Source organism: Mus caroli, unplaced genomic scaffold, assembly GCF_978045245.1.
Source record: "Mus caroli unplaced genomic scaffold, Mus_caroli_1 scaffold_13, whole genome shotgun sequence".
NCBI lineage: Eukaryota > Metazoa > Chordata > Mammalia > Rodentia > Muridae > Mus > Mus caroli.
Window position 1 is genome coordinate 65,110,675 of NW_028227268.1, and position 9,527 is coordinate 65,120,201.

The following is a 9,527-nucleotide window of genomic DNA, read 5'->3' on the forward strand; positions in this document are numbered from 1 at the left end:
GGCTGTCCTGGCACTCACTTTGTAGACCAGGCTGGCCTCGAACTCAGAAATCCGCCTGCCTCTGCCTCCCGAGTGCTGGGATTAAAGGCGTGCGCCACCACGCCCGGCTCAGAAGGTGCTCTTAACCACTGGGCTATCCTGCCTCCCACTCCAATCAGTATCTTGAACAAGTTCGTTCCTCTTTGACAACTTGTTGACATCCACTGACTTGTTCTGCCAATAAGGTCATTCCCAAGGAGCCCCAATGATTTGTTGTTGTTTGTTTGTCTGTCTTTCTTCTTTGAGCTAGGGTCTCATGTAGTCCAGGCTAGCCTCAAACTCACTATGCAGCCAATGACCACGAACTTCTTTTTTTTTTTTTTTTTTTTTTTTTTGGTTTTTCGAGACAGGGTTTCTCTGTGTAGCCCTGGCTGTCCTGGCACTCACTTTGTAGACCAGGCTGGCCTCGAACTCAGAAATCCGCCTGCCTCTGCCTCCCGAGTGCTGGGATTAAAGGCGTGCGCCACCACGCCCGGCGACCACGAACTTCTAAGCCCCCTGCTTTTACCTAGCAAGAGCTAGGATGACAGGGACCACCACACCCCACTCTGCAAAGGAGCAGTCAGATGAACCCACTTAATGGGGAGACTCAGATGGCAATGAGGTCTCCAGGGCCCCTTTCCAGACAGGCACCCTGGATTCCTCCCTTCATTTTACAACCCTACACTTCTCTCCGGAAGAAATTGCCTGTGCAACTCTCTCCTTCCAGAGAGGGCCCAGCCAGCGAGCTCAGGAATTATTCATTGAATTCTCAGGTTTCTTATTAGTACAGTAATGGGTTCCTGGGAGTGTGGAGTCAGCATGCCAGGGGAATTCACTCAGGCTTTGGAAGTGCAGCAGCAAAGCAGGTTGCTGTCAATTGCTTCTTTCTTTCTGAGCACTCTTCTCTCTCTCTCTCTCTCTCTCTCTCTCTCTCTCTCTCTCTCTCTCATTTTTCAAAACAGGATTTCTCCTCTGTAGCCTTGGCTGTCCTGGTACTCTGTCTCTCTCTAGACCAGGCTGGTCTCAAACTCAGAGATTCGCCTACCTCTGCCTCCCAAATCCTGGGACTAAAGGTGTGTGCCACCACTGCTTCCCATAACTCTCTTGCTTAAGCCTGTATTGAAATATCTTTACCAACCCCCAGCTCTCCGTAAAAAATTATTTTCCCCCATAAACTGGTGAGACCACTAAATATCAGGTAAAATGTGTGTGTGTGTGTGCACATTAGCTGATCCTTAAGCACAGTGGCTAGATGAGTCAGGTTCATATGTAAGCCAGCAGTGGTACATGCCTGGGGCTTGGCATGTGGGAGGTGGTGCAAGTTTTGAAACAGCCTGGCCTGTCTGTAGCTGGGGGTTCTAGGCTTGCTACATAGCAAGACCCCATGTTAAATAAAACAACAAGAAGGAGGCGGGGTAAAAGGGCTGAACTTTAATCCCGGCACTCAGGAGACAAAGACAGGCAGGTGTCTGTGAGTTCACAACCGGCTTGGTCTACAAAATGAGACTTTGTCTCAAAAGAGAAAAGAAAAAAAAAGGGGGGGGGGAAGGGGGGCTGGAGAGTTGGCTCCATAGTTAAGAGCACTGGTTGCTCTTGAAGAGAACCTGAATTGGCTTCTCAGAACCCATATGGTGAATTACAACTGTCTGTAACTCCATTTCCAGGGTATCCAAGACCCTCTTCTGGCCTCTGGGAACACCATGCACATACATGGTGAACACACATGCAGGTAAAACATTCATGCACATAAAATACAAATAAATACATGTTTTGTTTGTTTGTGTGTTTGTTGAGACAGGGCTTCTCTGTATAGTCCTGACTTTGTAGACCGGGCTGCCTGAAGCCACGATGATCCCCTGCCTCTACCTCCTGAGTGCTGGGATTAAAGGTGTGCACCACCATGCCTGGCTCAATAAATCTTTAAAAAACAAAACACCCCCCCACACACACAGAAACATAACACAGACCTTAGAGGGATGGCTCAGCTGTTCAGAGCACTGACTGCTTTTCCAGAAGTCCTGAGTTCAATTCCCAGCAACCACATGGTGGCTCACAACCATTTGTAATGATATCTGATGCCATCCTCTGGTGTGTTTGAAGACAGCTACAGTGTACTCATGTACATTGAATAAATAACTCATGTACATTGAATAAATAAATAAATCTTAAAAGAAAGGAAATGTACTTACATAAAAAGAACAAAAAGTCTATGACCCCAGCACTTTGAGGGGATGTTTAGAAGCAGGAGGCTCACAGGTACAAGGCCAGTCTGGGCTATATAGCAAATTCAAGATTAGCTGGGCTACAGGAATTCCTGATCTAATCAATCAATCAATCAATCAAATTATGTATAAATTATTACATATGTTCTAATTAATTTTGTCCCTTTTATCCTCAGAGGCTCATACTCTGGAATCCTAGTGACAGCACAAATACTAGTATATACAGAGTATATACCTATATAGTATACACAGAGTATATACCTGTATAGTATACACAGAGTATATACCTGTATAGTATACACAGAGTATATACCTGTATAGTATACACAGAGTATATACCTGTATAGTATACACAGAGTATATACCTGTATAGTTTACACAGAGTATATACAGAGTATATACCTATATAGTATATACAGAGGTACTGTGAGTCCTTATTGACTTGATTTCACTACTATAACATCTATGGCTGTGAGCCCATTGAGATGGTAAAGAAAGGTGTTTGTTGCCAAGCCTGATGACCTGAGTTTGACCCTAGAACCTACATGGTATGGGAGAGTGGAGTCCTAGAAGATGCCCTCTGATCTCCATACTGGACCCCTGACACATGCACACATACCCGTACACACACACACACACACACACACACACACAGGATAAGTAAATAAATATTTAAGACTTTTGTGTATGTGTTGCTAAACAACTAATGTAACTAAGCCTGAGGGCCTTGTACTTGCAGAGATCCTCCTGCCTCAGCTTCTCCAGTGCTGTCAACTACTGACTTTGAGATCTTAGCAATTAAAGGCTGAATCTGAGAAGATTCAGTCGTTACAAGTATTGGTTGCTTTCCCAGAGGACCCGGGTTCAGTTCCCAATACCCAGATGGTGACTTGAAACTGTCTATTGCAACGGATCCATTGCCCTATTCTGGTCTGTTATTGCATGTGGTACCCAGACACACATGAAGGCTAAATATCTATATATACAAAATAGAAATGAGTAAATCTTTTTTCTTCCCTTTAAAAGAAAGTGTTTTGTGCTTAACTCTAAGGGCTGAGATCACATCTCCCTTGTTTCATTACTTAGATTTATTTTATTTTTTTTACAATGTACGTGTGTTTTGTCTGCAGGTATGGCTGTGTAACCCATACATACTGGGTACCTGTAGAGTTTGGTTTGTTCCCCTGGAAATGGAATTACAGACAGTGGTAAGCAGATCTGGGAATCTTCTGGGAGCACAGCTAGTGCTCTTAACCACTGAGCCATCTCTCCAGCTCCTAAAATAAGTCTTTTAAAAAAGAATTTAGCCGGGCATGGTGGCGCATGCCTTTAATCCCAGCACTGGGGAGGCAGAGGCAGGCAGATTTCTGAGTTCGAGACCAGCCTGGTCTACAAAGTGAGTTTCAGGACAGCCAGGGCTATACAGAGAAACCCTGTCTCAAAAAAACAGAAAAAAAAAAAAAAAAAAAAAAGACTAGCAGTTACCCCATGAACTGACCCATATTCCAGGGTTCTCTGGTTGTCTCTGTGTGTTCCCCCAGCCCCTAGTTTCCCTCACACCTGGTCTAGACTCAGGGACAGCTTTTGGGCAGGATCCTCAGGTGTGAAGCACCCTGATATGAGGCTTGATGTTGCCTGCTCAACATGGGCGAGGCAGTGATCTGTGACTACTGTAAGGCTGGGGAGGCAAGAGAGGGGCAGCCTGCTCTGCTGGAGGGAAGGGAACATCTTGCTCGGTTTCTGAATGCCCTGTGTTTGTTTGAAAACATTTGAGGCTAAATCAAACCACATTCCGTGTCAACACTGCATCTCGGTCAGGATCAGTAACTTCTAAAACCACACCCACCCTTCTGGGAGCTCTGTCCATCTGTCCATTTTTTCATCTTTCCAATCCTGCCCCCACCCACCTCTGAATTATACCCTTAAAAGCCCGAGAGCAGGTTTTCTTGTCTTGTTGGGCTAGAGTCTCAGAATCTTCTACAACACAAAGGGCTCTGTCAGCAAGCTAGGACTGGGTAGAGGTGGGCTAAAGGATTCCAGAACTCTTTTTTTTTTTTTTTAAAGATTTATTTATTTATTATATGTAAGTACACTGTAGCTGTCTTCAGACACTCCAGAAGAGGGCGCCAGATCTCGTTACGGATGGTTGTGAGCCACCATGTGGTTGCTGGGATTTGAACTCTGGACTTTTGGAAGAGCAGTCGGGTGCTCTTACCCACTTGAGCCATCTCACCAGCCCCGGATTCCAGAACTCTTATGAACTGGATCAGTGCGAGTGGGACTCTGAGAACCAGCTCTGGTCCCTTCCTTTCCCTCTGCTTCCTGCCTGCTGTGAGGCGAGCAGCCTCCTCCACAGGCTGTTGCCATGGTGACAGTCGGCCCCTGAAGGATCCGCCCATAACAGGCGGAGGTCCTGGTCCTACCTTAAGGAATTTGGCCACAGGGAGGAAAAGAATGGCTAATACAATGCTCAAAAGTTTCCAGCAGTGAGGTATTAACGCAGCACCCCAGAGGCCTGAAGAGGACGAAGCAGATTACCCGGAAAGCAGTGTCCCCAGCTGCCACATCTGGATGTACAGTCAGTACGCTGCACAAAGGATGGAGGGCAGGCAAGAGCGGAAATCCTGCTCCCTTGCCGGAGCTCTGTTTTCTTCTGATTTCTACAAGGCGGATACAGAATAACAGGGCGGTGTTGACTTTCTCCTTCCACCTTTAAACGCCACTCTCTAAATAAATCACATTACCGGAGGCCTTTGAGGACCTAAGGGGAGGCACTGAGACTGAGGGGTGGACAAGGACACGAGGAGGATATTATAGTGAACACAATTGGGAGGGTCCCAGATTATCAGTTGGAAGGAGGGTTTGATTATCAGTTGGAAGCCTCTCTAATTCCCTTCCTAGTCAGGCTTCCCACACACAAGATTACCATTTTACCTCTACATGTGCATTATGGGCCCCCCCCCCCCCCCCCACACACACCACCACCACCACCACCACCACCACCACCACTAATAAATAGGATAGGGCTGGCCCGATGGCTCACTGGGTAAAAATGCTTGTTTTACAAGCATGAGGACCTGCATTCAGCTCTTGGAACCCACATGGCTAAAGCAGAGAACCAATTCCCCAAAAGTTGTGTTCTACACTTTTGGGAACACTATTTGGGCACTGTGGTATGAGCATGCCTGCACTCAACATATATATTCAAAACAATTTTTTTTTTCGAGACAGGGTTTCTCTGATTAGCCCAGGCTGTCCTCGAACTCAGAAATCCACCTGCCTCTTCCTCCCAAGTGCTGGGATTAAAGGCGTGTGCCACCAGGATCGGCAACAAATAATTGTAAAAGTAATAATAAATAAAATTAAAAATAAGGAACTCTCACTTAAAGATCCTACCAGGTGCTGGACGTGGTGGCCCACGCCTTTAATCCCAGCACTTGGGAGGCAGAGGCAGGCGGATTTCTGAGTTTGAGGCCAGTCTGGTCTACAAAGTGAGTTCCAGGACAGCCGGGACTACACAGAGAAACCCTGTTTTGAAAAAACAAAACAAAACAAAACAAAACAAAAAAGATCCTACCAGGAGACACCTGTTCAGTCTTATTATTTCTCTGAAATAATTCACTTTGTTTCCAGTTGAATGGGTGAGAATAGGCAGAGGGTAGAGTTGGCTGGTTCTTCATGCCAGGACACCCACCCCCCACCCCCGGGGCCAGTCACTCTGCACCAGAGTCCAGGAAACCTCACCACCCTAGTTTAAGGCCGCACTGCACAACTTCAGCATTTGGAGGCTGGAAACCACCCCACCCTACTACCTCAGCACCTGCTTCTTCCAAGATGAGAAGGGTTCCACATCCAATGCCAAGTAAAACAGCCATTGTCTGTGCAGCCCTGAGACCGCAGCCTGGATCCAGAGATGATGATCATGAATCAGCCAGTGACGGCCAGATCGATGGTCAGTTTACGTGCGGTCTTTCGTCTTTCTCAGCCTTGTCTCCACTGCTACTGCAAGGAAAAGTGTGGGAAGCAGCTACCTCGTGCTGGCTCCCTGCCCTCTTCTAGAAATACATCTGAAACTGTTCTGTCCTCTAGGTTAATTATGGAACCAAACTATTTCACAATTGGCGCTCACTGCACCTCCCCTTATCAATTTCTGCCACCCATGTTTGTCTTCAATTTATATAGGAAAGGAGGCAGCCCGCATGAGATGGCACAGTCCTGTAATCCCAGCACTTGGGAAGTGAACACGCCCCCCACTCCAGGGGGTGCGGAGCGAAACTAAAAACAGGCTATCTTTATTGGAATTGGGAATGTAATTTTCTCTACTAAATATATGTTGTGTTAATACTAGCAACTGGTCACACACTGTATGGGGCAAAGATGAGGTGCAGACCGTATGTGTCCATGAGCTTCCTAGGTGCAATGCCTGTCCTGGACAACCGCTCACGTTCCGTTGCACTCTGGTAGATCCATCCTGCGTAGGAGATCTTCCAGAGAACATATTAAAGCAGCCTTAGCAGGGGCGAGTCCGGGCGATGGCCAGCCCCAGGACAATGCTTTGACTGAGCCCCCGCTGAATTTCTGATGCTCTGCTAGCCGCTCTCTGGGGCTGGAGAGCGATGACTCAGCCCGAGCCGAGCCGAGGACTGGGGATAGGGGTGGAGGACCGAAAGAACGAAAGCGAAACCAGAGGGCACGGAGAGTAGGGGAGGAAGGACAACGGGACTCCTAGGCCAGGAAGCTAACCTAGGCAGAAAGACCTAGAGAGAGGGCACGCAGAGAGCTGCAGGGGTGCTGGGTACCACGCCTCTTCTACATTCATCTACATTCATCGGCATCCCCGCCGTGTGCACGCGCCGCCCGTGGCCACACCCCCCAGCCCCACTGCCTTTGTTAGGGTGGATTGGGCCTCCTTGTATAATCATCCGCTGCAGAGGCTTGGGGAATCTGGCCTGAGCCCGAGTCTAGAGAAGAATAGGACTCAGCCGGGTTCCCAGGGGCGTACAGGCCAAGACGGTTTGCCCCACGCACCACAGATGGGAACTGAAAGTCAAACAGATCTGCCTCCTGGCTGAATCTGGAAGGCACTGGCGAAGTTTTCACAGCAATTTTTTTGTAATATAGATGAATGGGTTTGAGAACAGCCTGGTCTACACAGTTCCAGGTTAGCTAGAGACCCTGCCTCAAAATGAAATATAAAGTAGGAAAATTAAAAGCAAACAAACAAAACCCTTAAGGCCAGGTGTATGCCTTCAGTAGGGACAGTTTGGTCTACAGGGCAGAGGCAGGAGGATTGCTGGGAATTTGAGGCCAGGTTGGGCTACATTATAATAGGAGTTTAAAAAAAATAGAAAAAGATGAAAATGTATTTAGGAACCATAGCGTTTTGTGAATCTAGTTATTGATTTTTTTTTTTTTCCAGACCAGGTTTCTTTGTGTAGCTGTGGCTGACCTCGAACTCTCCGAGACCTTTTGTGAGTTCTGCCTCTCAAGTATTGGTATTAAATCATCATCACCACCATCATCATTATCATCGGTGTTTTGTTCGGGTATATTTGTATGTATCCCTTGCATGTGTGCATGTGTGGTGCCTGCAGAGATCAGGAGAAAGCACCGAATTCTACTGAGCTGGAGTTAAAGATGGTTGTGAACTACTTATATGGGCTCTGGGAACTGAACCCTGGTCCTCTGGAAGAGCAGCCAGTGCTCTGCTCTTACCTGCTGAGTCATCTCTCCAGCCCCTTATTTATTTATTTATTTATTTATTTATTTATTTAACACAGGGTCTCATATTTTTATATCGACTGGGGGCTTTCACCTTGTAGCTGAAGATGACCTTGAATTCTAATACTCTAGTCTCCTCTCCAGTGCTGGAATTACAGGTTTGTGTTTGTTTTTGAGTTTGTATAGCCCTGGCTTTCCGGGAACTGGCTCTGTAGACCAGGCTAGCCTTGAACTGAGATCTGCTTGTCTCTGCCCCCCCCCCCCGCCCCCCGGAGTGCTGGGAGTACAGATGTGCACCAGCACCCGGCTGGGATTACAGGCTTGATGCCAGTTTGCTGCTTTCTTGGCTCATTTTGGCAGTCTTCCGTGGAGGATGAGGACACAGGCCCTCCCAGCGTTGGAGGAGCAGGAAGGTAACACATGCTTTGCCCAAAGCACTCAGCATGCATATGTCAGCCTCAGAGCTGTTACTAAGGGGAGGCAGGAGGTCGATGGATAACTGCGCCTGCCCATGTGATACATCCAGTAACGAGCAGTTGGGTCCATAGGCGCCTTGCCCTCTTCTCTGCTTTCGCAGTGGGCTCCATCATTGAACTGGGGATTGAACTCAGCCCCTCATGCAATCTCCCTCCCTAGCTTTTGTGCTGAAGACCTACCTGTATTTGATGATGCTTGACTTCTCAGAGCGTTCCACCCGAGCTACTCCCCCAGTTCCTAACCCAGTTTCTCTGAGCCCCTCCTCATGCCAGGAAACTCACAGTAAGGCACTACATACACAGTTTTCACACTTTCACAATCATCCTCCGACTCACAGTGGATTCCTGAGGTCAGCATTTGAGCCTGCTGGCTGTCTCTGGCCCATAGCTGTGCACTCTGCTATAAATGGTTTTCTTGGCTCAGCGGGGGGAAAAAAGAAAAAAAGAAAAAGTGTTGGGCTAAAGTAATTCCATTTTTAAGCTGTAGGATTTGTGCTTATGTGATTATATATTTAAGATGGAGTCTCTCTCTCTCTCTCTCTCTCTCTCTCTCTCTCTCTCTCTCTCTCTCGCCCTGGCTGTCCTGGAGTTTCTGAAGGAGACCAGGCTGGCCTCGAACTCAGAGATCCTCCTGCCTTTGCCAAGCGCAGAGATTCTAAAGAAGTTTGTCACCATGTCCAGCATGATATCATTTTTGTAAATAAAACATCCTGGCTGGGTGTGGAGGCCCATGCCTTTAATTCCAACATTTAGGAGGCAGAGGCAGAGGCAGAGGCAGAGGCAGAGGCAGAGGCAGAGGCAGAGGCAGAGGCAGAGGCAGAGGCAGAGGCAGAGGCAGAGGCAGAGGCAGAGGCAGATCTCTTGGTTCGCATAGTGAGTTGGGGGCCAACTCGGCCATCTGATGAGACTCTGAGAAAGAAAGAGTGAATGCATAAATGTAGTTGGTTGTGACACTGAATGACCCCTGTGCTCCAGAGCCTAAGGCAAGAGAGTATTTGGTTAAAGGCCAACCTGGCCTGAGCACCAGGACTCTGCCTCAAAAAAAAAACAAAAACAAAAAACAGAAACCTGGGCAGTGGTGGCCCAT

General features: G+C 47.6%; 1 long non-coding RNA gene across 1 annotated transcript; it reads left to right on the top strand.

Moving 5' to 3' along the window:
• Positions 1 to 6,931: 6,931 nt before the first annotated feature.
• Positions 6,932 to 8,220, top strand: LOC115032576 (uncharacterized). The gene is made up of 3 exons (XR_003838221.2): positions 6,932 to 7,404; positions 7,663 to 7,714; positions 8,024 to 8,220. It is a non-coding gene; the product is annotated as an uncharacterized LOC115032576 (long non-coding RNA).
• The last annotated feature ends 1,307 nt before the right edge of the window (positions 8,221 to 9,527 follow it).